The 24,973-nt window shown below is 44.6% G+C and overlaps 1 long non-coding RNA gene across 1 annotated transcript; it reads right to left on the minus strand.

Moving 5' to 3' along the window:
• Window positions 1-216: 216 nt before the first annotated feature.
• Window positions 217-13,495, minus strand: LOC131419783 (uncharacterized). Its single transcript, XR_009223339.1, has 3 exons — window positions 13,419-13,495; window positions 710-1,156; window positions 217-315 (listed from the first exon to the last, which is right to left on the minus strand). It is a non-coding gene; the product is annotated as an uncharacterized LOC131419783 (long non-coding RNA).
• Between the last annotated feature and the right edge of the window lie 11,478 nt (window positions 13,496-24,973).

The raw sequence follows: 24,973 nt of genomic DNA on the forward strand, positions 1-24,973 counted from the left end.
GGGGAATTAGGAGCCACATTCTCCGGAAATAAAAAGCACAATCCCCATGGTCTAAGATTTGTTTTGTTTTTGTTTTTTTTTGCAAAGAGATCTCTAAGCTTATACATAAATGGACATTTGCATTTCCCACTTTTACGATATGCTTCCACCAGATATTTGGGTAGGTCCTATTAGAAGAAGAAGATATTGTTTCTTTAATACTGCTCTTACCATGGCCTCGATGGTCTCTGGGTTCCAGCCATACTGAACTGATTCCAGCCTCCTCTAGATTCTCCAGCCTTGCTGTCATTCTTTTGCGCATGCTGTTCTCTCTGCCTGGAACACATTTCGCCTGGCTTACTTCCACTGCAGCCTTCCCTCACCGGAGTCTGGGTAGGATCTGCCTTTACATGCTCCCATCACACCTTATACTTCCACCTTCATAACGCTAATCACGCTATAATGCAATGCTTCTCAAAGTCTGGTCCTTGGGCAACATCAGCATGACCTGCACAGTTGTTAGAAATGCAGATTCTCAGGCCCCAGTCACACCCCTGAATCAGAAACTCTGGGTGGGGCCCTGAAATCTGTGATTTAATAAGCTCTGCAGATAATCCTGATGTGTACTCCGTTTGAGAATACTGCTCGCTCTAATGTCATGGCCTGTTTACTGTTGGGACTCCACACCAGATGTAAGCTCCATGGGGAGGGCTGCCTCTGTCCTACTCACCAATGTGTCTGCCAAGCCCATGGCAGGTGCTCTGTCAGTTCCACTGGGTGGGATCTGAAAGACAAAGGTAAGAAAGAGTGAGGGACCTGGCCAAAGAGAACTGCCATGTGTCTGACTTCCGCCTTCCTGCTTCCACTTTCTTGCACCATCTCCAAAGTCAGTCACACTAGATGCTCCAGCCTTTTTATTTGTTTGCTTGCTTTTTTGCATTGCCCGGGGATTCATTCCAAATAAAATTGCCTCTCAAGAAGCCAGCAGTCCTGGGGCCCTGGGCAGGCACCATTAGCTTGAAGAAGCGCTCTGGGACAAGTCAGACAGCTGGGCTGGGGTGGGTGGTGGCTCTATGTTAGTGATGGGATTGGGCTGAGCTCCGACAAGTCTATGTCCCTTTCTGGGGGCTTCTGACAGCTTGTGGTGCGGCAGGTGCATTGTCTTCTCCACAGGAACCTGCAACACAGCACAGGAAGTCTAATGAGACAGGGCAGAAGCCAGATGACTGTGAGAGCACCAAGGGGACCTGCCAGGGACATGAGGGTAACAACCCAGTGACAATGGTTGCAGCAGCAAAAGGAATTTTAACCATGTTCACTCTGAGTTCTTCTTTCCCTTCTCCTCTCCCCATCCCTACTCATCTTTCACTGTTTCTCTTACTCTCCATGTCTTGATGTGGTACCCATTATATGTGGTCATTTCCAAGTAGGACAATGAACCCAAGTAGAAACTTATTTTTTTCTTTAATTAAAGCAAAACATTCACTGTACAGTTTGGATTATGATTTCTGAGCAACACGCTTCCCCTGTGTGTGTCTGGAGGGGCAGCTTTCCCCCTTTCATTTCCAGACGGGCATTTGTAATGACATTCCTGTCTGTTTCCCATGTGAGTGTGTGGTTATCATGCGCATTCTCCTAGCCGTCCCGTGGTAGCCTGCAGGGTGAGAGGGCTTCCCTCTGTGATTTCTCCTGAAGCAAGTGGAGATTACTGATGTCAATCACTGTAAACAGATAGTGGTGAGGGTGCTCTAGAGTGGTGGGGGTTACAGATAGAGCCTGCCACAGAAAGCCAGGCAGGGCCGCTTCCCCCCAGGGGACCCCAAATGAATGGGAGTAAGCTGAGGGGACCCCAACTGAACGAGAGTAAGCCAGATCCCTTAAGCCCAATTATTGAGTTCAAGAGTCGGCAAGCTATGGCTCCTGGGCCAAATCCAGCCCATTGCCTGTTTTTTAAGTAGAGCTTTATTAGAACACAGTTATGTCCATTCATTTACTTATCGTCTATGGCTGCTTTATCACTATGATGAGAGAGTTAGGTAGTTGTGACAGAGCCTGTCTGGCCCACAAAGGCTGAAATATTTACTAACTGGCCCTTTACAGACAAAGTTGGCAGACTCCTGCTCTGGTGGAATGTTTATTCCCCATTTATTATCCCCAGCCCTGGCCCTAGCACATGTTTAAAGGGTCCAGCCTGATTTCATCTATGCTAATGGGCTTAAAATAGTTACTTTAAAATTTTAACTTAGAAATAATTTCAAACTTACAGAAAAGTTGCAAGAACAAGAAAAATACAAAGAATATCATATATCCTTTACTTGATTCACTTATTAACATGTTATGCCATTTACTTTATTATTTGCACTCACTTCCTCTTTCTATATATTCATATTTTATTTTGTATGTATTATATATAATATTTTTAATCATTTGAGGCTAAGTTCATTCATCAAACCTCTGTACATCTCAATACTTCATGTACATGTACAGGCTTCCTAAGAATGGGGATATTCTCTTTTTTGTAACCAAGTACAGTTTTCAACTTGAGTAAGGTTAATATTGATACAATACTGTGATCTGCTCCACCAACCATATTTCGGTGGATGTCCTTTGTAGCATTTATTTTCCCTCCAGTGTAGCATTCAGGGTGAGGAATTGCATTTACTTGCTATGAACCTTAGGCTTTTGAGATTTGATTCTACTGAGGAACAAAGCACTTCTTTATAGCTCATCTCCCACAAAACTGCAAGGAAAAGGCAACATTTTCTCTGGTCCTTTAGAATTTATACCTGGGGAGCACTTAGAACAGTCTGAGAGAAATTTCTAGATGTAAGTCCATGGAACAGGGCTTCTTGAAAGGCAAGTTCTTACAGCTGCCTGCTCATTCTCTGAATATGGCAGCCACGCCACACATTTGGAGACCATGAGGGTAAGTCAATGACCTCCAGGGAGATGGATTTCTAGCCGAACCTCTCTACCCTCTGGCTGCAAGGAGCCTGAGGAATCACTTTCCATAATGGACCCCAATCCTAAAGAGGAAACGTATGTTAGACCCTTCCACCATCCTGAGAATTTGGAAATGTAGGCATGAATAAAGATCCTAGAACCAAATGTACAGATCTGGAAGCTGCAGATCTGGGGAGGATCAGAGCCTGGTAACTTGTTAAGGATCAACTTCATGACAAATTACAACTAGTTTTATAAATTAAAATGACCATTTGGGGGCCCAGCCCAGTGGTGTAGCAGTTAGGTGCGCGCGCTCCAATGCTGCGGCCTGAGGGTTTGCAGGTTTGGATCCCGGGCGTGCACTGACGCACCGCTTGTCAAGCCATGCTGTGGCGGTGTCCCATATAAAGTAGAGGAAGATGGGCATGGATGTTAGCCCAGGGCCAGTCTTCCTCGGCAAAAAGAGGAGGATTGGCATTGGATGTTAGCTCAGCGCTAGTCTTCCTCACACACGCACAAAAAACAAAAAAACCCTACTATTTAGGGGGCTGGCCTGGTGGTTAAGTTTGTGCACTCCGCTTTGGCAGCCCGGGGTTCGTAGGTTCGGATCCCGGGCGTGGACCTAAGCACCACTTATCAAGCCATGCTGTGGCGGCGACCCATAGAAAGTAGAGGAAGATGGGCATGGCTGTTAGCCCAGGGCCAATCTTCCTCAGCAAAAAGGGGAGGATTGGCAATGGATGTTAGCTCAGGGCTAATCTTCCTCACCAACAAAACAAAACAAAACCAAAAAAATCAGCATTTAAAGCATAATTAGTGATCCTTTTAAAATAAAAAGAGAAAGAAATTTTCATTAGCATAAATGGGTTAAATAAAAATTAATTTATACTAGATGCAATAAAGTTTGATTGGGTATATGTGTAACATACATCTATGTAATCTTGTACAAATAGGTGTATATATAACATACCGTTCATTTAACCATTTACTCATTTTTTCATCAATGGTTTATTGCGGGTCTATTGTGTGCTAAGTGTCGGGAATGGAGAAATGAATCACACATTGCTGGGCAAGCTGGAAAGGGCCATTTTGCTGTATTAAAGAATTTGGATTTATCTTTCAGAAAGTATCATTCTCACTGGCCCTGGCCTGGGCCAAGAAAATGCAGAGTTGAAATTTTGAGCTTTTTGGGAGGGACAGTGCTCTTTTGAAGAACATGATCCCTGGCAACCGTCTGTGACTGAACTGAAAATGCTGGTAAAGGGTTTAAGACTCTAACGATTCTTCCAGAACAACCAGCCTGACAATGAGTAATATGCAGTTTGATGTGAAAATTAGAAAACTGGCAGACGAACCTGCAAGAGGGAAATTGGATTTCCAGAGAGACAAATGGGAGGCCACGCAGCTGAATAGAGTTCATAAGATGCAAACGCAGGCAGGGGAGTTGCAATCCTCCCCCGTTCCCAGAGTGCAAAATAAGTCCCTATTATTTATTTATTTATGGATGAAAAGTGAGAGTTCCATGGTCCTGGTGTTTATTATCAAAATGGATGGATTCAATATCGAGCAATAATGTGTTCAAAATGAAAGCCACATCATTAAATGTCACAGGCATTTATTAACACAGTTTCCTCCTTATTCGAATAAAACAGGCATTATCCCACCAGGTCCCACGTGACTCTTGCGTTTTTTCATCTTGCTTTGGTGGAGTCTCAGTTTCTGGGAGGCAGTGTGGTAGAAAGCAAATCTGGGAAAAGCGGAGATATCCAGGAGAATGTGATGAGGAACGGGAAACGCGTAGATGGTAGCTTTAATAAGGAGGACTCCATCCTCTGAGAGTAGAAATGTGGCCTGTTAAGTTACTGTTCTCTTTTTTTTTCTCTTTAGCTCTCACATCATCTGTCCAATGCGCTCACCCATTCGTTTCCCATCCCATTTCGCCTCTCTCTCGTTTCTCTCTCTCACTGCATATTATTGACATCAAGAAACAGCTTCCGTTCTTGTGAACTGTGACTTCTAACTTGGACACAACAGTTGGTGGGGAAGGTGGCAACCTTCACCTCAGGATCCTTTGAACTGCTCTGTGCCCAGAGCAACTCCGTGCTAAAAAGATGGCACAGTTTTGAATGTCCATGCTCCAATAGAAAGAAACTGACTTGGGAGAAAAAACAAACCCGTTATTACTGCACTGAAACCTCTTTCTGCTCCGGGCAGAGAAGATAAATTACCACCCAAGTGATATAAGTTAGTTTGAATATTTCATTGGATTAAATGCTCACGATGTCTGGAAATCTCTCCTCTTTTAAGTTGCAATTAAAGAATGATTATCAGTCCAATAATAGACACTATCATTTGCATACATTTCATCTCAAGAAACTTCTGAAGTTACGCAATACTCAAGTGGCTAATTGTTCTTCACACTCCTGACATATCAAATTACAGCTCAGATTGGGGAGACCATTGGTGATTCAGATGACTGGCAGGAGCCCAGAAGGAGGGCATTTGAGAGGACTGCAGGAGGGTATGGCCAGCAGGGGCACCAGGGAGCCTTTTAAAGTGGTCCCATGAGGAGGTGAGCTTCGCAAGTTTATTTAAAGCAAGTTTTCTCCATGTTTTGTGTTTCCAAACAACCGGGCACTTCAATGCTGACAAAAATGCCAGTGTTTTTTCTCTTTAATTGCCCCTTTTCATCAAAGACTTAAATTCCTTGAAACATCAGCCTCTAAAGTTGCACTTAATTCCATTTTCCCCACAGAATTCTTATTGAGCAGCTCTCTGGTCTCAGAGGGTGTACTGTGGATGGAATTAATTTTCAATGTTTACTTAGAATATATAATGTCAGAAGATTGATTTTTGAAAGTCCTTCCTGATTTCTTCATAATTCCATGAGACCTTAAGGAAGAATAGATCCCATTTATGTACTCTGAGCCCCTGAGCCCAGCACAGAGTCAGACATGGAGATGATGTGTCATTCTCGTTGAGTAAAACAGTGACTAGTCCATTTCCCATGGTGCCATTCTTCTTACACTTCCTAATATTATCTGCACAGCCATCAGTATACAGGCGCTGAGCTGCATCAGCACAGTGACATGAACGCTCTCCCAGTTAGGCACTTATAGCTTCAAATGAGAGATGTTCCAGATTACCATTTGTAAAGTGGGCTTCCTGCAAGGGTACAAGGGTATGTGAGATAGCATTGTTACTGCACAAAATTGGGGTTCTCTTGCCTGATGTGCATAAAAAAAGCCAATTATTATGGCATCAGCTTGTGGGAAAAGAAAACAGCTTTATTGGTAGATTGATCTGCAAGGAGACAGGGACATATGCTCTCATACCTGTCTCCTGGATCCAGGGCTTAGGGCAAAATTTATGAGATGAAGAGCTGGGCAATCTGAAGTGTGGAGATAGATGACTGGATGTAAGGAGAAGTGAGGTAATTGATGATCTCCGCAAGCACAGTCAAGCTTCATGGCTCTTCATAGGATGCATGCTCACCAAATGGTGGCATTACTATGATCTGAGGGTGGAGTTTTTATCTCCTTGACATCAAAAAAGTTCCTTACTTAGCATTTGTGCAGACTCAGTTGATGGATTGGTGGTCTCAACCAGCCTGAACTGTACAAGGGGTGTCAGTTCCTGAAAAACCACTCTTAATTACTCTCTTGATAAGATGGGGTCAGTTGAACTGGTCCTGGAGGGCCCATGGTTATAGCATTAGAGGTCATCCTTGTCATGCAGTCACCTCTGTGGCATAGAAAGTGTCTCCAAACGTTCTGTGTGTAACTCCAGACTTTTAAGCCTCCCTTAGATTGTCTCCATGTGACTGTATGTGGCCAATGGACTGTGAGAGAAAGTGGCATGTGTCATTTCTCAGCACAGGCCATTGAGACCCATTGTCCCCAACTTCAACCTTTTCTGGCTTTTCCATGGTGACCTTGGAGACCATAGTTCTAGATGGTTCCATTCTAACATGATGGAGACTTCAACAGCCTGCATTCCCAGGTGAGTGTAGAGCAGTTTCCCCACCTATGACATTACAATTATGAGAGGAAAATTAATCTTCATTGTGTTAAGTCACTGAGATAGAGTTAATTTGTTACTGTAGCATAGCAAATTCTGACAAATACATCCCCAGCAGATTTCCCCTTCCATCTCATTGGCCAAACTGAAGTTATAAGGTCACCCATAGCTGCACGGAAGGCTGGGGAAAATGGGACAAGGATTGCTAATTTCACTTAAATGAGTCATGGTCTACCCCCTGGGACTCTTTTGCCCCAGAAAAAAGTTGGGGTTCTGTTCCAAGGAAGAAGTAAGAAAGACTTTGGGGAGGTACTCTCAGTGCCTGCCAAATCTCCAGACACTATTCAGGCTAAACAAGGAAGAAGCGAAAGCCAAAAAGGCAGAGGTGGATATTCAGGTATTTCTGTAATTCCACACCTCAGACTAAGTGTCCCAGAAATGTCTGATCCCAAGTGGCTCTTTCTTCTCTGAGCTGTCAAGATGCCTGGTTAAGTGACTGTTAAACAGCCTCTGCCTCCTACATCCTGCCTTCCACCGCCCAAAAGGCTGCCCTTGAGTTAGGGAGGGAAGTGATCCCCACTATCCCTTTGCTAAATCTCTCAGAGAGGTTATGAGGCTGAACAGATTTGTGTTTGAAAAGGGCTTTGAGGCTCTGGTCTGAAAGGTACCACAGAAGTGCAAATGCCTGCAAGTCATCGCTGGCTGAATGGAACAGGAGCTGAATTGCTTTAAACTGGAATTTCAGGGCCTGTGGCTGGTGTCTGGGAGTCACACAATGGTTTTCTGAAAGCACTTTCTCTTCTGTAGAGACTGCTATTTGTTCCTTCAGTTTCTTACCCAAGTTAACCCTCAGTGTTCTCCTCACCTGTCTTCTTCTGGAGAAAGGTCTCCTGCTGGAGGAGGCAAAACTGCAAATTGTTCAAAGTATGGCTCTTGGAACTTTTATCACCTCTTTCCCTGGCCTTCTCTAGTATTCACGCCTTCTACCACTCAACAGTCCTCCCCACCTCAGGCCCTTCCAGTTGGGAGAAATTGAACCCCCATCAGCTAGGTCCAGGGCTTGGCCCCACGGTGGAGGTCGGGGTGGGGTTCTGAGGATAATGATCTGACCTACCTCAACAAGCTACCCAGAGGGGTGTTAAAAGTGCATCTTCCCAGGCCCAACCCAGACCTACTGATGCAGGATCTTCAAGGGTGAGTTTCAGGGGTCTGCGTTTTTCTAAGCACATGAGTGTTTGCCAGAGAGCAAGCTCAATAAAAATTCCTTAAATGATGAATGAATTGGGAAACGCTCATAATGCAAGATCCTGTGCTAAGTGTCTTCCCTGTAAGTTCTCATTTTATCTTCCCCAAACCCTAGGAGGTAGCTATAATTCTCAGCATTCCTCCATTTTCTAGATGAGGAATCTTGGCCCAGAAGCTCAGCCAGGATTGGGACCCAGGTTCTTTACTAGCATCTTAGCATGATTGAGTTGTCTGTTTCTTCTCCCTGAGGATTAACATTTTTAAAAGGATTTCAGAGCAAGAACCCAGTGGAATGGATCTCCAATGGTGATGTTTCTGGCAGCAGAACTGGTAGGAGGCTATTACCCAATGCCGAAGTGTCAGGAAGAGTTAAATCTTTTTTTGACAATTCAATAGCCCCCTTTGGGTTTGCCCAAATGGCACCTGTTGATGAAGTCAATAGAGCTTACAATTTAGTTTCATCTGCCTGCAAATAATCTCTCTCATTAGGGGGTGGAATGATTTTGGGATTCTCCCAGCCATGCAGTTTCACTTTGTACAGGGGCAATGCATAAGCACAGTCACTGTTTTCTGCAGAAAGAGAGGGAGAGTCACCCCCTGACCGCTTGTAATAAGGAAGCGAGTGTCTGAGTAAGGAGACACGGGGGAGCCACTGAGTGGGGGTGAGAAGGGGTCAGGCTGTACACAGGGTTCCTAAGAGATAGCTCTGTCTTTTCCCTCTGTGAGCTGCCAGCTGTCCACTTACAGGCTAATCATCCTGTTCCACAGAATTTGAATGCCTCCATTATCCAAATGACGAGGAAGTGGCTTTTTCATCTATTAGTGATGAACTCACAGCATGGGCATGAGGGACTCTGTCTGTTCTCAATTCTGAGCTAATAGGACCCTTTGGTTCAATAATAAAGGTGATGATGATAATAACACCAGTAATATCAGCGCTATAGTGGTTAACATTTGCTTGCTACTATACTAGGTGCATTGCATACATTTCTTGATTTAGTTCTCACAACAGTTCTGTGAGGTAGGAATCACATGCCCATTTTATAGACGAGGAAACTGAGACTGGGCTAGAAGAGGTAACTGTCTAATGTCACTCAGCAGGTAAAAGACAGAGCCAGGACTGAAACCCAAGTTTGTCTGACTTCCAGTGTGTACCTTTTCCACCACTCACTTGTCACTCATCCTCCAACTGTGTTTCAGTAATGAAATAAAGACTGCATGTTCCAATTATTCTCTGTGGATCAGGACAATATCCATGACAACCGAAAAACACTGCACACTGTGTCCGGAGTGTTGAGGGTATTTAGACCCTCCCCTCCTCGCTCCCTAGGAAATTCCTTGGAGGAACTGGTCGGACAGGGTACTGTTGGAGATTTCATTTTCTTTTATGAGTTATCGGTGATAGAGTGTACGTGTGTGTTTGCATGTTCTGGCAATACTGGTGTCTGACGTGTGACCTGCTTTTTATTAAAGTTATAGCTTTTTCAGGGAGTTAGGGTTGTTACTGGTGCTTTGGGAGAGCAGGTGTCAAAGTTGGACTCACTCTGGTATGCGGAAGGTGATTTCAAGTTCTTTGCCCGGGAGATGTATATGCTAATAGGAAAAATGCTCTTTCTTCTCTTCAGGCCAAGTTCTGAAAGATTATACTAGCTCTGTGGATTGCATAAGGAAAATAAAAGAACAGACATGGCCTGGGAGGCAGAGTTAAAAAGGAAGAGAGAATAATGTCGCTGAAGAAGGTTCACAAAAGGAAGGTAGTGTTTCTTCCTGCAGTGCTGTGGAGCACATGTGACATGGGGCAAACTAGTGAATGCCAGTACACTTTACTGAATGAATAAATTGTGGTGTTGAATTCAACAGGTTATTAGAGCCTAAAGCTATGGAAAAATTCAAGTCGTATACATAACTTCCTTTTCTCTAACTTTGTGTTGAATAAGAACCTTCTAATGGTACAAGACAGGCCTGTCTCCAGGTCATACTGTACAGTGGATATTCGTCATAATTATGGTCACCCTACATCTTTTGGACTCCCATCTTACATTGTGGTGATTTTTCTCATTGAGATTTACACCTTTCAACAGTAGAGGCAAGAAAACTCGCATTCCAAGCCATACTTGAGGCTAAAGGCCAGACATGTGAGTCAGGGTCCACCAGGGAAAGGGGCTACATAAAGACGAAGGTCACCTTCAGAATCCACTTTTCCAGAGATAGTGACAGGAAGTGATTGGCCTTTCAGGAGTCATAGTAGCAGCAAAGCTCCTAACAGTAAAATCCTGTGGTCGGCTCAGGATATCACGCCCAGTGTCTTATACCCTGTGTCCACCAGGTGAGCTGTGATGCTGCATCCACAATGTCTGTGAGTGGTCCAGTAGTGGCATTTGGGTTTTCTTCTTGGCTGTAGAGTCTCTGGGCTTGATTCACAGGCTCTATGTTTCTGAAAATTCTGTGAGTTTCACAATAGCTGTAATTAGTTTCCTTTTTGCTCAGCTAGCTAGAGTTGGTTCTGTTGTTTGCAACTGAAAATCCTGATGTACTTGGGTAGACATTTCTGTTTCTTACTGTGAATTAATAAATGGTGCTCTGGTTTTCCTGATTCTAGCCTACTCTGGGACACTGACTAGATCCAAGTTTCTGAGTCTGCAAGGCAGAAGTGTCAAGCCTTGGACCCTGGACAGTGGTAGATTTTCCAAGGTAAATGCCACTGGGGACATGTCTGCATGATCATCTGACTTTCTTCAGGTAGCACTCTCAGCATTGTTGTATTTTACATTTATTCTCCTTTTACAACCTGTATTAGTTATGGTTCTCTAGAGAAACAGAACCAACAGGATTTATATAGATATATACAAACAGATTTATTATGTGGGATCGGCTCACATGATTATGGAGGCTGAGAAGTCCCACAATCTGCTCTCTGCAAGCTGGGGGCTCAGGAAAGCCAGTGGTGTAGTTCCAGTCCAAACCAAAGGGCCTGAGAACCAGGGAAGCCAATGGTGTAAGTCCCAGTCTGAGTCCAAAGGCCAAAGAACTAGGGGGCCACTGGTATAAGTACTGGTCTGAGTCGAAAGCCTAAGAACCGGGAGAACCAATGTCCAAGGACTGGAGAAGATGGATGTACCAGCTCAGCGAGAGCAAATTCACCCTTCCTCTGCTTTTTTTGTTCTATTCAGGCCCTCAACAGATTGGATGACACCCATCCACATTGGTGAGGGTGATCTTCTTTACTCAGTCTACCAATTCGAGTGCTGATCTCTTCTGGAAACACTCTCACAGACAGATCCAGAAATAACATTTTACCGGTTATCTGGGCATCCCTTAGCCCAGTCAAATTGGCACATAAAATTAACCATCACATAACCTCATCATGTAGTTCCTAGAATTTAGAGGGCCACACTTTGGTAGGAATCATATTGGTCTCTGTTTCTATCTTCTCGGCTTTCACAGTGCTCTGATAGCTTCATCACCCTATTCAGGAACCTGTTGTCCAGACCTTGGACTCAGGCATACAAGGCTTTCCACATTATGGCTCCACTTTCCAGCTGTACTCCCCACACTCTAACATTACTACCAAATTTCAATGTTTGCTTTTCGCTTTGATTTTTTTTTTTTTAACTCTGGCCATTGATCATGCTATTCTCTCTGCTTGCAGAAATCTGTCCTACATCTCTATTTACTAGAATCTTATCTATCATTCAAGACTTCATTCAGATTCCATTTCTTCAATGAAACTCTTCTAATGACGGTGCAGAAATATTTGCTTCATCATCTGAAATCTTCTCTGCCATTGAGAGCATTTATTCCCCCATGCTTTGTAAAAGAATTAGTTTGTCTATTTAGACATCTTCCCAACTATATTGTGGATGTCTTGAGGACAGGACCCTGTCTTACCGTTCATTTTGTTTTTCTTCTTTTATCACTAAATATTGAGACTTGGATATGGCAGATGCCAACCCAGTCAATGAATAAATAAATTAATTAGTGAAGTGCTCACAGTAGATACACTACCTGTCAAAACAGAAAAAAAAAAATTCCTTTTGGAGATATCTGGAAATTTTGCTACAGCTCCAAGATTGGGGTGTTCTTGTGTTAAAAGGGCCACTTTGGGGCCATAACTCTTTATCAGTGCAACTTATAAACCTAGAGACACATGCATTTATAGTGTTGGACGAATGTCGTGTTCGAGACATGTTCAAGACACAGTCCAATGCTAAATTGTGGGTAAGAGAAAGGTTTGTCCTTCCTTTAACATGTACCTTCATAGGCAGACTCAGTAGTGGGTTGGGGTCTCTTCACAAGAGTTGGAAGAACAGAGGTCTTGAGAGTCCAAAGTCCTGGTTTCTCTAGTCTTGGTTCTGCTTCAAACTAGATGAATGACCTTAGGCAAGCCATTTATCCTTTCTGGGCCATGGTTTTCTCGTCTGAAAATTGGGTCATGATAATGTCTCTGCCTCATTTGATTGCTGAGAGGCCAAATAAGGTATGAAGGTCTTGGAAATAAAGGAAAAGTGGTGGGGATAGAGAGTAGTGAGAAGGAGAGAGAGAAAGAGAGTAATAAGAAGCAGGGAGTAAGTATGGCGGGATAGAGACTGGTATAATAGAACCAGAAACTGGCTTAGGGGGTGCTCCTCCATCTGAAAGACCCCAGGGAGTCTTTCTGAAAGTGTTTCACAGGGCTGTAGCAGAGACCAGTATTTACCAAAATTTCATTCTCCCCTCTTCTTCATTATCAGAACCTCTGTGTTCTTAGGGGGAGCCATCTTGGAAAGAGCACGTGTTTTTTCACGTGTCGCTCTCCTCTCAAGCCTGGGTCTGGGGCCTAGGAAAGCACTAGCATATTGTAGGATTTTGGCACAACTTGGAGAATTGGTGCTGTCGAAAGAGCAATTGTGAATTTCCTTGTGAAAAATCAGTTTGAAACACAGCTTAAATAAATAACATGAGACTGGGGACTCTTTATGTAGGGTATGAAAAGATCTCTTTTAACCTGTTATCTGCTGGGGAAAGTCTTCCCTCCCTCCCTCCTTCCCTCCCTCCCTTCCTTTCTTCCTTCCTTCCTTCCTTCCTTCCTTTCTTCCTTCCTTCCTTCCTTCCCTCCTTCCTTAATATAGTCATGGGGTCAGCGTTGTTAAGTAGCAGAGAGCAATGCTAGGATTTTCTAAAAGTCTTATTGTAACAAGAATCTGAGTTTACCCAATGAACCCAGGCCAGCACATTTTTACCTACACTCTTACCTATGATCATCGCTGCTGCAGCCTCCACTTCTTCATTGTGGTGATGGGTTTTTATCATGCTGCTTCCCAAATGAGGAAAGACCTTAAAACAGCCAGGGACAGTCTCATCCCTGTGGTCCTGCTTTGTACCAGCCAGGCCAGGAACAGGGCGGGACATTTCCTCCTCATTATCACCTCATTCAGTTTCCCTTGTCTGAGTAGGGTCAGCGAGGTGGGGCTTGAGCCCAGTGCAGGAAGTGAAGTGCTAATGAGGAGAAAGTGCTCAAGCCTGGATCCTGCCCTCTCACTCAAGCCCCATTGAAAATGGAAACACCATGAGATCATCTTTCTTCTCACTGCTAAGTTTGAATGAATTTTAATGCTGCTATTTTCTGGAGTAAGTAGTATGTAGACGGCTTTAGTTCTAAGCGATGAACTGTCCCACAGACAGGGAAATTAATCAAATATTAGGTTGGTTTAGAAGATTCTTATCTCTATACGAAAAGAAAGACATAATTTGTGTCTTGGGAAATGTTTTAGAGAACAAGGTGTTGCAATTAATCTGGTATATAAACCAAATTTCTATTTAACAAACATTGTTGGAGCACCTGCTATGTGTTAAGCTTTGGGATAGGTGGTAAGAAAACAATAAATATATGACATTGACTGAGTGCTTTCTTTAAGATAGGAACTGTGAGCTAAGAGCCTTTGTGATGGTTTTATACTTTGTTGACTTAGCTAAACTGGAACTATGGTTCCCAGATTTCCTTCCGGGTGTGGTTCTGGGTTAGGGTCGACTATAAGAGAAATTTGCATGAGATTTGGAGGGCAGAATTGAAGCAACAGCGGGTGTGCTCTGGAGGTCGGGGCAGGGCGCCAGGAGCTGCTGCAGCTCATGCATGTCACCACTGATCTGCCAGCCGCCTTGCCGGCATGGGTTGGCAGCTGAGCCTGCAGATTACCTGGTACCTGCAGAATCTCGTCCTTCAGCCTCCTGAACCGGATGTATATGCATCTTTGTGGTGAGGGAACTGCATCTTTGAGCTAGAGGTGATGAGAGACACATGTGAGTTTAGTTTGTCCTGTGGGTTCAGGTTTGTCCCTATGGTTCCAAGTTTTCCTCTCTCTCGCTCCACTTTAGGTCCAGCTTTTCTGATTGCTGGCCCTGCTGGCCCTCAGCGACTCCAGCCCCACCTCTGGATAGAGAGCCAACAGCCTTCCACAGGCTGCTTCACCAGCTTCTTTTTGTGGTCCCTGTTAGTGACCTTTCTCTGATCCTCCACCTCTCCCCTCTGGACTTGTACTTCACTGGTTTCGCCCATAGTCGTATAAGGTCTAATCTGTATAATCAATCCTTTATTCTATATCTCTCATGTGACATTGGTTTTGGGACTGGCAGAGGCTTGAAGGGTCTCAAGGAAACTAGTCGTGGAGGTTTGAAGGATAGTTGATATTGGAGGATGGAGAAAAGGCAACCCATGGGAGGCAGTGGTGAGAAGTTTGGCAGCACTATTGTCTGCACTAATTTGAAAATAGAAAATACACCTAATGAACCGCCAGATTTGGTTAAGGAGATTTCCAGGAAGAATAATGAATGTACCGACTGGTTTCTTTTAGCAGTGTATGATGAGGAAGAGATAGAAAGAGATGAGCTTTAAAGGGAACTGTTAGGTTGTTTTTATTTTTTTTTGTGAGGAAGATCAACCCTGAGCTAACATCCGTGCTAATCCTCCTCTTTTTGCTGAGGAAGACCGGCTCTGAGCTAAAAATCTATTGCCAGTCCTCCTTTTTTTTCCCCTCAAAGCCCCAGTAGATAGTTGTATGTCATAGTTGCACATCCTTCTAGTTGCTGTATGTGGGACGCGGCCTCAGCATGGCCGGAGAAGCAGTGCGTCGATACGCGCCCGGGATCCGAACCTGGGCTGCCAGTAGCGGAGCGCGCGCACTTAACCGCTAAGCCACGGGGCCGGCCCTGAAAATAGAAAATACACCTAATGAGCTGCCAGATTTGGTTAAGGAGATTTCCAGGAAGAATATTGAATGTACCGACTGGTTTCTTTTAGCAATGTATGATGAGGAGAGAGAGAAAGAGATAAGCTTTAAAGGGAACTGTTAGGTTTTTCAGCAGAATTTAGAAGAAATATAGAGGGCCCAAGCAGAAGCCAGCAAAAGGACCTCAAAGTAAAAAATGGCATCATGGAAAAGAGCAAAGTCAGGGCAGTAAAACATCATCTTAGGGTAAAAATGAAGTCAGGGGTGTGACAGTAAAATCTGGTATTAAGAAACCTGTTGTTAAAAACCTGAAGTACTTAAGGGTGTGTCTTGTAGACCTCAAGTTGATAATAGCACTTCTTAGAATCTTAATGATGTACCTTTTTGATGTTCTTGGCTTGACAACAGAGCTTTGAAGGCTCTTCAGGGCCTTGCCCCACAGCAGCCTGGCACAAAGTAGAAAAGGGCTTATCTCAGAAAGAAATCGGGATGTGGCATTTGCCCAAAAGAGTGGAATATAATTTGATATATAAAAAACATATAAATTTTTAATGGAATTGTATTAACTTAAACTGAAATGAAAAGAGATAATTCAAAATGAAGGGAGGCCTCTAGGTCTTTAAACTTCTGCAGGCAGGGAATAGGCTGAGGAAGTTATTCAACGGTAAATGCAAGCCATTTCTGATGAAAAAGGAAGGCTGACTCAGAGTGTGGAGCTGAGGCCTCCAGAGGGCAGAGCCAAGAGCCGCCTTTATGCCTGCATCTCTACCTGATGGCTTTTTCCAGTAACTTGGAGCTTACTCGGCCCATTCAGGAGAGCCAAGGTGTGCCATAGACTTAATGCCCCCAAGGATAGCCCTCAAATAATGAGGAACAGGAATCAGTGGATAAATATTCCAGCTTCCATGTTCCTTTGTAAGCATATTCTTCATGGTTCCCCAGGGCCTTCCCAGTGGGGATGAGCCACAGTTGTCAACAGTAATAACCTATTCATTAACATATCTTCTTGGCTTTTCTCATTTTACTATCTCACTTTCACCATTCGTTTATTTATGCTTCCTGGGATCATCCCCGAAATAAACCACTTGCACCCGATTCTTGTCTCAGGTCTTGCTTTTGGAGGAATCCAAATTAAGACCAGGAAGAAATAATTACCTCTGAGTGGGAATATCTGAGGTCATGTTTGAGCAGGGTTCTTTTTTTTTTTTTTTCTGTGAGGAAGATCAGCCCTCAGCTAACATCCATGCCACTCCTCTTCTTCTTTTGCTGAGGAAGACCGGCCCTGGGCTAACATCTGTGCCCATCTTCCTCCACTTTATTTTTATTTATTTATTTTTTTGTGAGGAAGATCGGCCCTGAGCTAACACCTGCCAATCCTCCTCTTTTTGCTGAGGAAGACTGGCCATGGGCTAACATCCATGCCCATCTTCCTCCACTTTATATGGGACGCCGCCACAACAGGGCCTGACAAGCGGTGCTTCGCTTCGCGCCCGGGATCCGAACCTATGAACTCCAGACCACCCCAGCGGAGCATGTGCACTCAACCGCTTGCGCCACCGGGCCAGCCCTCTTCCTCCACTTTATATGGGATGCCGCCACAGCGTGGCTTGACAATCGATGCGTCGGTGCGCGCCCAGGATCCGAACCCGGGCCACCAGCAGCGGAGCACGCGCACCTAACCACTATGCCACGGGGCCGGCCTCTGAGCAGGGTTCTTAAGGATTAATGTAGCAGGCCAGCAGGATGGGTGGGCATTGCTGGGGGAGTGGCAGCATGTGTCAATGCCTGGAGGTAAGAAATGGGGTGCTGAATTTTGGGAATTGTTAGTAGTTTGTATTGCTGGCCAATACAAATCCTTTGTGTGGAATAGAAAAATGTGCCCCTCTCTGGGCGAATGCAGCTTGATGAGCACATAACACGTTTGACTGAATTAGAAAAAGGTGCACAGGGGGAAATGGGCACCTTTTCCCCAAGAAGATGCGGCTTGTCACCAGAGATCAAGCTTTGGCAAGTAGATTGGGCTGGATTTCAGCCTCCTCTGGACCCTTGACTGAGTTCCCTTGTGCAGGGTGAGGAGATGAGATTGGGCAGGTAGGCAGAGCTGTTGTGAGATGGGCATATGGGTCGTGCTAAGAGAGGTATCCTGTAGGTAAAGCGTGCTGTTAAAATGTCTTAAGTGGAAGGCTGACATCATTAGATTTGTGTTTTAAGAAGCTTACTTTGTCTGCAGCAGGTGGAGGGGCTTATGGTTGGGGTCCACACTGAAGGCAATGATGATGAGGCCTTGAAATAAGCAATGTCTTTGGGGATGGGAAGGAATGGACATATTTTCTAGAAATGGGGAAGGAAGAGTGGGTGGGCATTGATGACAGACGGGTCAGGGATAGAGTTGCTGTAGAGGTAAATATGGCAGACATTTTGAGAAAATGGTGGTCACTCAAAATTCTGCCTGGTCGCTACATTCCCCAGCCCCCTTGCAGTTAGGTGGGGACTGGTGGCGAATTCTACCTCATGGGCTGTAGTTAGAAGTGACATATGAAATATATATCAGCCCTCTGCTGATCCACGATGGACAGCATAACATATGCTATTCTGAGTCATCAGGAGGCCTCAAGGGTGATGTCTAGTTTCTGACTGAGATGACTGGGTGAATGGGTAGGTCACCAAGGTATCTTGGAATGGAGGGGTGCTGTGTCAAGACAAGAGAGATATATTTTCGGGTCGCTGATGGAGAGAATTGTCAGTGACTTTTCTGGAAATAAAAGCATCAGGATAACAGCAACAGAAACTGGTCATTGCACTGGATTCACTGAACATCTACTGAGTGTCTTGGCCTATGCTGGTGCTGTGAGGGAAACAGGAGTGATGCAGGACATAGCCTTTGCCTCCTGTGGACTCACAGACAAATTGGCGAGATGAGGCAATACAGAAGAGTCAAATAAGCCAGGCAAGTAAGTGGCCAAAAGAGGGAGAAAGACAGCCACTGCCATGGGATCCAGGAAGGAGGGAATGAGTGGAAGATCTAAGTTTAATGTTCCTCCAGTTGGAATGAAGAGGCGGGGACCCACTGGGACACACTATACCACAATAGGAAAACTAAGCTTAATATACATGTGTCTACAGGCCTCTAGAAAACTCACAGGGAAACATAAAATAGAGCCTAAGCCTGATGCATATTTGTGCCAGTGAAGATAATTGGAATGAACATGAATCCCACATCAATAGCGGGGCGGATTTTTCATGGCCAGACCAGCCGTTTTAAATTTCCTCCTCATCATCTGTTCTATCTCCCCAAAGATGGACTCCTGGATATTCATGTGATAAATACCTCCACGGGCTGGTGGTAGAAAGGGATACAAGCGCTGGGGGATGCTGAATGGCTTAGAAAGGAGAATTACTATTTTTTTAATGCTTCGTTTATTCCTACTTCCCATCATCAACCCTTCCCACCAAAGGAGCATATGCATTACACAACACACACACACACACACACACACACACACTCACTTACACCCTACACCCTCCAATTCCCAGTTCAGGCACACAGAGCTCTGGCCACAAGCGCACAGAGAGCAACGTCTTGAATTCCCTCACTAACGTTACGGATTGCTTTATAGGAAGGCATGAAAAGGCAGATTCTCCCTATAGGGGCATGTTTGCTAATCAGATGTTAGTGGAAGAACCTCCAGGGTTTGTAATCTATGTGCTTATTTTATTTAACGCCTGGATGTATGGCTGGATCAGTGCTAAATTTCCTCACTTGGGTCGTCTCTGAGCCTCCTCCCCACTCCTGCAAACATCCAAACGTCCGGCTCCCCAGTGCTAGGGAGGCTATTAAATTAGCTTAGACAGCAGGTGGGCACTAAAGAAATTGGAAAACAACAGCTGATCTAAGTCACAGTGCACTGTGGACTCCTTGAGGGGGATGTGAGATGTAGACTCTATCATGAGAATCCATTCAGCAAGGGACCATCTCCCCCTCCACGGCCTCAGACACGCCAGCTCCAGCCACTTATGAGTGGAAGAAAGAGCAGTGCTGGGCTCCCATAGCACTGTCTTCGGCGTCATCTCTACATGGAGTCGTCCAGCCTCTACAGGCTGTCTTGGGCAGTGTGTGCAGGTGTTGGGGGAGTGGATATGGAGTGATGAGCCTGCCTCATACTAGCATCAAAATCAAGGAGCTCCCAGGCTACAAAAGTGTAGATGGACCGAGAGAGAATGGGAGCAAGGAAATAACACAAGAGCCAACATTTGTTGAGTATCCACCCATGTGCCAGGCTCTGTGCTTTACCCGCGATGTTTACATGTAATGTTTCAGTTAGTTTTCCTAACAAGCCTATGATGTAGGCACTATTGTTTACATGCAGCTTACAGAGGAGGAGGCTGAGGCACAGAGAAGAAGCAACGGAGCCAGCATTTTACCCTCAGCAATCTCGCTCCAGACCATGTACTCTTCACTACTGCATCAGCAGACAGCAAAGATAGAGAGTGGGTAGCAGAAAATGGAAAAGTGTCTAGAGTGGGCAATTGCTAATGGGCAGGGATAAACCATACCCTAGTCCCTGGGAAAATATGAAAGCAGGACCTAGAAAGTTCAGTGGACCTGAGAGAAGGGAACTGTTACTGCCTTTGGGTCTTTGACTCACTTTGGGACATGATGTAGGTAAGGGCTAGCTGGATCTGCAGAAATGACTCCGCCGTTAAGCTTTCGGCCTACTGAAGATCGATTCCTTGGATTAGTGGGGGTGGGGAGAGGAGATAATTTTCTGTCTTCAGAATGGCTGGCCTGGAATAGATGAACCTGAACTAGCAGCTGGAGCAGCACAGGGGGCAGTGGTGGTGGCCACAGAGAGCCTGGTCCAGTTATTGTCCTTGTCATCACTGCCCTTCCTATGGATGTCAAGTTCCTGGTAATAAATACGGTAATCCTAGTAAAGCCACCACGTATATAGTGCTTTATTAGATGCCGGGCACTGTTCTAAGTGCTTTGCCATATATGCCACTTAATCCTGACAGTAACCCTATGAGGTAGGTGTTGTTATAATTTCCTCTTTATAGATGAGGAACCTGAGGCACAGGGTGGTTAAGTGACTTACCCAAAGTCACCAAGCTAGAGAGAGGCAGAGCTAGGTTTTGACTCAGGCAGTCTGGCCCCAGAGTCAAGCCACCTTCAGGGGCTTGCCATCTGAGAGATGTCACATCTCTCAGACATCGGTGAATGTGAAGAAGTCCTTGCACCAGCTAAAGAGTTATTCACGTGAGCAGAGGAGAAGAAATGTTATTCTGCATTTAAGTCAAGGAGAATAACATTGCTGGAGCTGGACGTGACACATGAATGAGGGGCTGTGGCTGGAGCTTTCTGTGGTCCCTGGGGGATCTGTATATGTGAGTAATCTCTACTTTCTGGAACAGTCTGGTTCCTTTCAAGATTCTCCTTTGGTCGTTGTCAGAGGAAATAACTCCCTTTAGGCCAAAGGGGCAGCAGATGTTGCCAATTTGGAGGAGTGGCACAATTAAGTAAATACACCACCTTGCTGCCCGACTCTAAGCCTACAACCTCTGTTCTCTGTCCTGCTGGAGAATTCATTAACGGAAATCTGAGAGGCCCAATTGCCAAGAGGCCCCCCCTGGTCTGTGCCATGGGAGGTGCAGGGCTCACCCCTACAGGAGAGGAGGGCCCAGCATTGCATTGTAGGGACCCTGCTGCACCAGGGAAATAAAAAAGAGTGTGTGAAGCCAAGAGTCTCCTTGTGCGGAGAGGAGAGGGGCAGGTTAATCCACCCAGAGCTTAGGACAACCTCACTCTAGGTGGAAAGATATCATTCAGTCAATATCTATGAAAAAGAAAGGGAACTAATGCTTATCAAATGTCCCTTTTATGTCAGGAACTGTTCATATATTGTCTCATCCAATCTTCTCACCTTCTATGTGAGGTTGGTGGTATTTTGTTGTTCCCTTTTTATAGCTAAGGAAACCAGAGCTCAGAGAGGTTAAGAAACATACCAAGGATGGGCAGAGCCAGGATTTGAGACCAGCTGGGATTTGGCCTTTAGAGCCCACTGATGACTGTGGAAGCTAAGCCAGCACACCCTACTGCTTTGTGCAGGTACACCAGTGCAACCTACTGCTCTGTGCAGGTAAACCAGCACAGCCCACTGTTCTCTGCACGTAGATAGCATACCCCACTGATCTCGGCAGGTACCTGAAAGTTATCAGGCATGGTGTTCTAACTGGTGGACAGGATTTTACGGGGTAGGATACAGCAGAGAGAAACCAAAACGTTCACTTTGCAACGTGAACGTTATGGGGAGAGTTGAAAGCACCCTGCAGGGATTTGGTTCAGGATAGAGAAGCATAGAGAGCCCCTTCCATAACAGCCTTAAGGATTAGAAAGTTTCCTTGGTGGCACTTTAAAGATGTATCTGTCCTGAGAATAGGAGATGAGGGACATCCCGAGCATATTTAGGTCAGGGTCTAAAGGGAAAATTCCTTTTTTACCAAAAAGAGAATTACACTCTGGAGATTGTATCATCTCCTTCCTTGAGTCCTTTAAGTAAAAGGAAAATGCCTATTAGTGAAGCAGGGTGGATACTGAGGGGCAGTGAACCCAGCTGGGCTTCCCAATCCCAGCGGTGAGCTGTGTGAAATACAGACTGCTGGGCTCCATCTCAGACTTACTTAGATCTGGAGGAGCGCCCAGGCATCTGGGTAATGAGCTCCAATGTAATTTTGACTACCGGAGACTGACGTCCACTGCCGGAAGTTTTAAACCTGCTCTGAAGCTATAATTTCCAGGTGAGTGTGGAGTTCTTCAAAGCCACTTCCAGTCAACCAGTCAGGCAGTCTGCTAATTAGGTTTTCTTAACCCGGAGTTTGTTGTGGCTTCAATGTCCCCTGGAGTCTCATAAAATTTGGAGGTGCAATTCTGCGTGTGTGTGTGTTTGTGTGCAGAGAGGGTCCATTATATTCATCAGATTCACAGAGAGATCCGTGATTAAAACAGTTTAAGAACCTCCACAGTATATGTTTTGGCAAATGTTCTGAGCCCATTTAAGATCCTTACAAGAAAAGGAGGCTTATTGATAACAGACATATTTTTTGTTGTGTGTGTGTTTATATGTGTGCTTGTATATTGGTGTGTTGGTGGAGTACAAAATGATATTACCCAGAGAATCCACTCAAGGTGTTCACAACACTTAGCTCAAATGACTTAATAAAAATTATATCCAGAAAAAACCCCCAAACAATCCATTTAGAAAATGAGCAAAAGACATGAACAGACATTTCACCAAAGAAGATACACAGATGGCAATAAGCACATGAAAAGATATTCAGGATCATTAGCCATTAGAGAAATGCAAATTAAAACCACAGTGAGACATCACTACACACCTATCATACTGGCTAAAAAGAAAAGTAGTGACTGGTGAGGATGCAGAGGAACTGGATCACTAATACGTTGCTGGTGGGAATGTAAAATGGTAGAGCCATTCTGGAAAACTGCTTAGCAATTTTTTATGCAACTAAACATGTAACTACCATACAATGTAGCAATTACACTTTTGTGCATTTATCCCAGAGAAATTATAACTTATGTTCACACAAAAATCTGTACATGAGTGTTAATGGTAGCTTTATTCATAATAGCCAATAACTAGAAATAACCACATGCCCTTCAATAGGTGAATGGTTAAACAAATTGTGGTATGTCCTTATAATGGAATCTTACTCAGCAATAAAAAGAATGAACTATTGATAAATCTCCAGGGAATTTTGTCAAGTGAAGAAAGCTAATTTTATAGGTTACATACTGTATGCTTCCATGTATATAACATTCTTGAAATGACAAAATTATAGAAATGGGGAACAGATTAGTGGTTGGTTGCCAGGGGTTAAGGAGGGGTCCGGGATGAGAGAGAGGTGGGTATGGCTATAAAAGGGCACCATGAGATATCCTGGTGATGGTGATGGAAGTGTTCTGTATCTTGACTGTATCAATGTCAATATCCTGGTGGTGATATTGTACAGTGATTTTGTAACATGTGACCATTGAGGGGAAACTGGTTAAAGTGTAGACAGGATCTTTCTGTATTATTGCTTATAACTGTGTGTGAATTTACAATTATTTCAAAATAAAAAATTTAAAAAATTGTACCCACCCAAAAAGGATAGATGTTTACCACCATTGAGAGTATTCCAAATATTGTGCTCTATGCTATGAAGGCAATTCTGAGAGAAGATAAAAGTGTCTGGGATAGGGATGGCAATACCAGGACAATGTGCAGCCTCCCAGGGACTGTTGGGAATGGCACTAATCACCCAGGTACATCAGCTCTGGTCAGCTGGTTGAACAGTCAGTCTCGTCACTTAGCCTGGCTCTGTGTAAGAGAGAAGAATGTGGTTCTGCAGGATCTCATATGCGGTTTCCCTTACCATCTTCCAGCATCTTGCAAGTCTGGGCATAATCAGCTCTGAATGAACCATCTTGGGTCATGTGATCAAATGAAAGTGAGGGGAATTACTGAGTGAGAGTGAGTGTTGTGTACAGGCATGTGAGCCTGTGTGTGCACAAAAATCACGTTTGCAGTGTGCCAGCAAGGTTTTGAGTAAGGTGCCTTCACATGCATTATTCCATTGAATCCTCATCACAATCCTATGAGTCAGGCCTTATTATTCCCATTTTGCAGATGAGGAAATGGAGGCCTGGAAAGGGAAAATGACTTGCCTTAGGTTGCATAACTCTAGAGTAGCATGGTTAGTATTGCAACCAGAGTTTTCTGACGTTAAAATCCACGTGCACATTTGACAAGTGCTCACCTGGGAAGGGGAACCTGCAGGAAGCAAGATAGGGAAGGGAACCTAAGGCTTTTTCCCTTCTCAGCCTGAGTTTTAAGCAGGTGGTTTGAATGACAGTGGCATTGAAGAAAAGCTATATCAGTGAATCTTCCTGAACAAAAGTAAAAAGGAATGATTTTTCAGAATCTCTGTGAAGCCAAAGTCATACTGATTCCTCTGGCCTTTGTCAGGACCTTTCTCTGGTTGCCCCCAGTGCTAACATCTGTCTGGCACTTGGTTCCATGTCCTAAGGCAAGAGTGCGTGTGGACGTGCTGTGAGTATGTGCTACTGTCACTTGTGTGCTCAACCTGCTTCCCATCCTGGGCTCGCCCACACCCAGAGACCGCAGGCAGCTTGGTGCTGCTCGTCAGTGTGGGGCAGATGGGACAGGGGTGGCAGCCTCAGAGCAGTGGCCTCCAGAGTTCCTCCACCCCACCCTGTCCCTCTTCCCAGTGGAAAGAAACCTTGGTAGAAGAAGTGAGCAAGACCAAGATGTAACAACACAGGAAGTATTTAAAAACAAAATGGCAACAATGCAGCAATTACACAACAAAAGCATGAACAATAGTGACGCCTACTAGCAATGTTACTAAAATGATGATTGACACAAGAATAGCTGCAACCGAAAAGGCCATATATTTACAGTTTCATTTATTGAGCATCGTCACTAGTCACTGTGCTGAGCGTTTTGCTGGGTTATGTCCTTTAGTTCACCCAAAAACCCATGAGGTGGGTACTATTACTATAG

Source organism: Diceros bicornis, chromosome 22 (assembly GCF_020826845.1).
Source record: "Diceros bicornis minor isolate mBicDic1 chromosome 22, mDicBic1.mat.cur, whole genome shotgun sequence".
NCBI classification, from domain to species: Eukaryota; Metazoa; Chordata; class Mammalia; order Perissodactyla; family Rhinocerotidae; genus Diceros; species Diceros bicornis.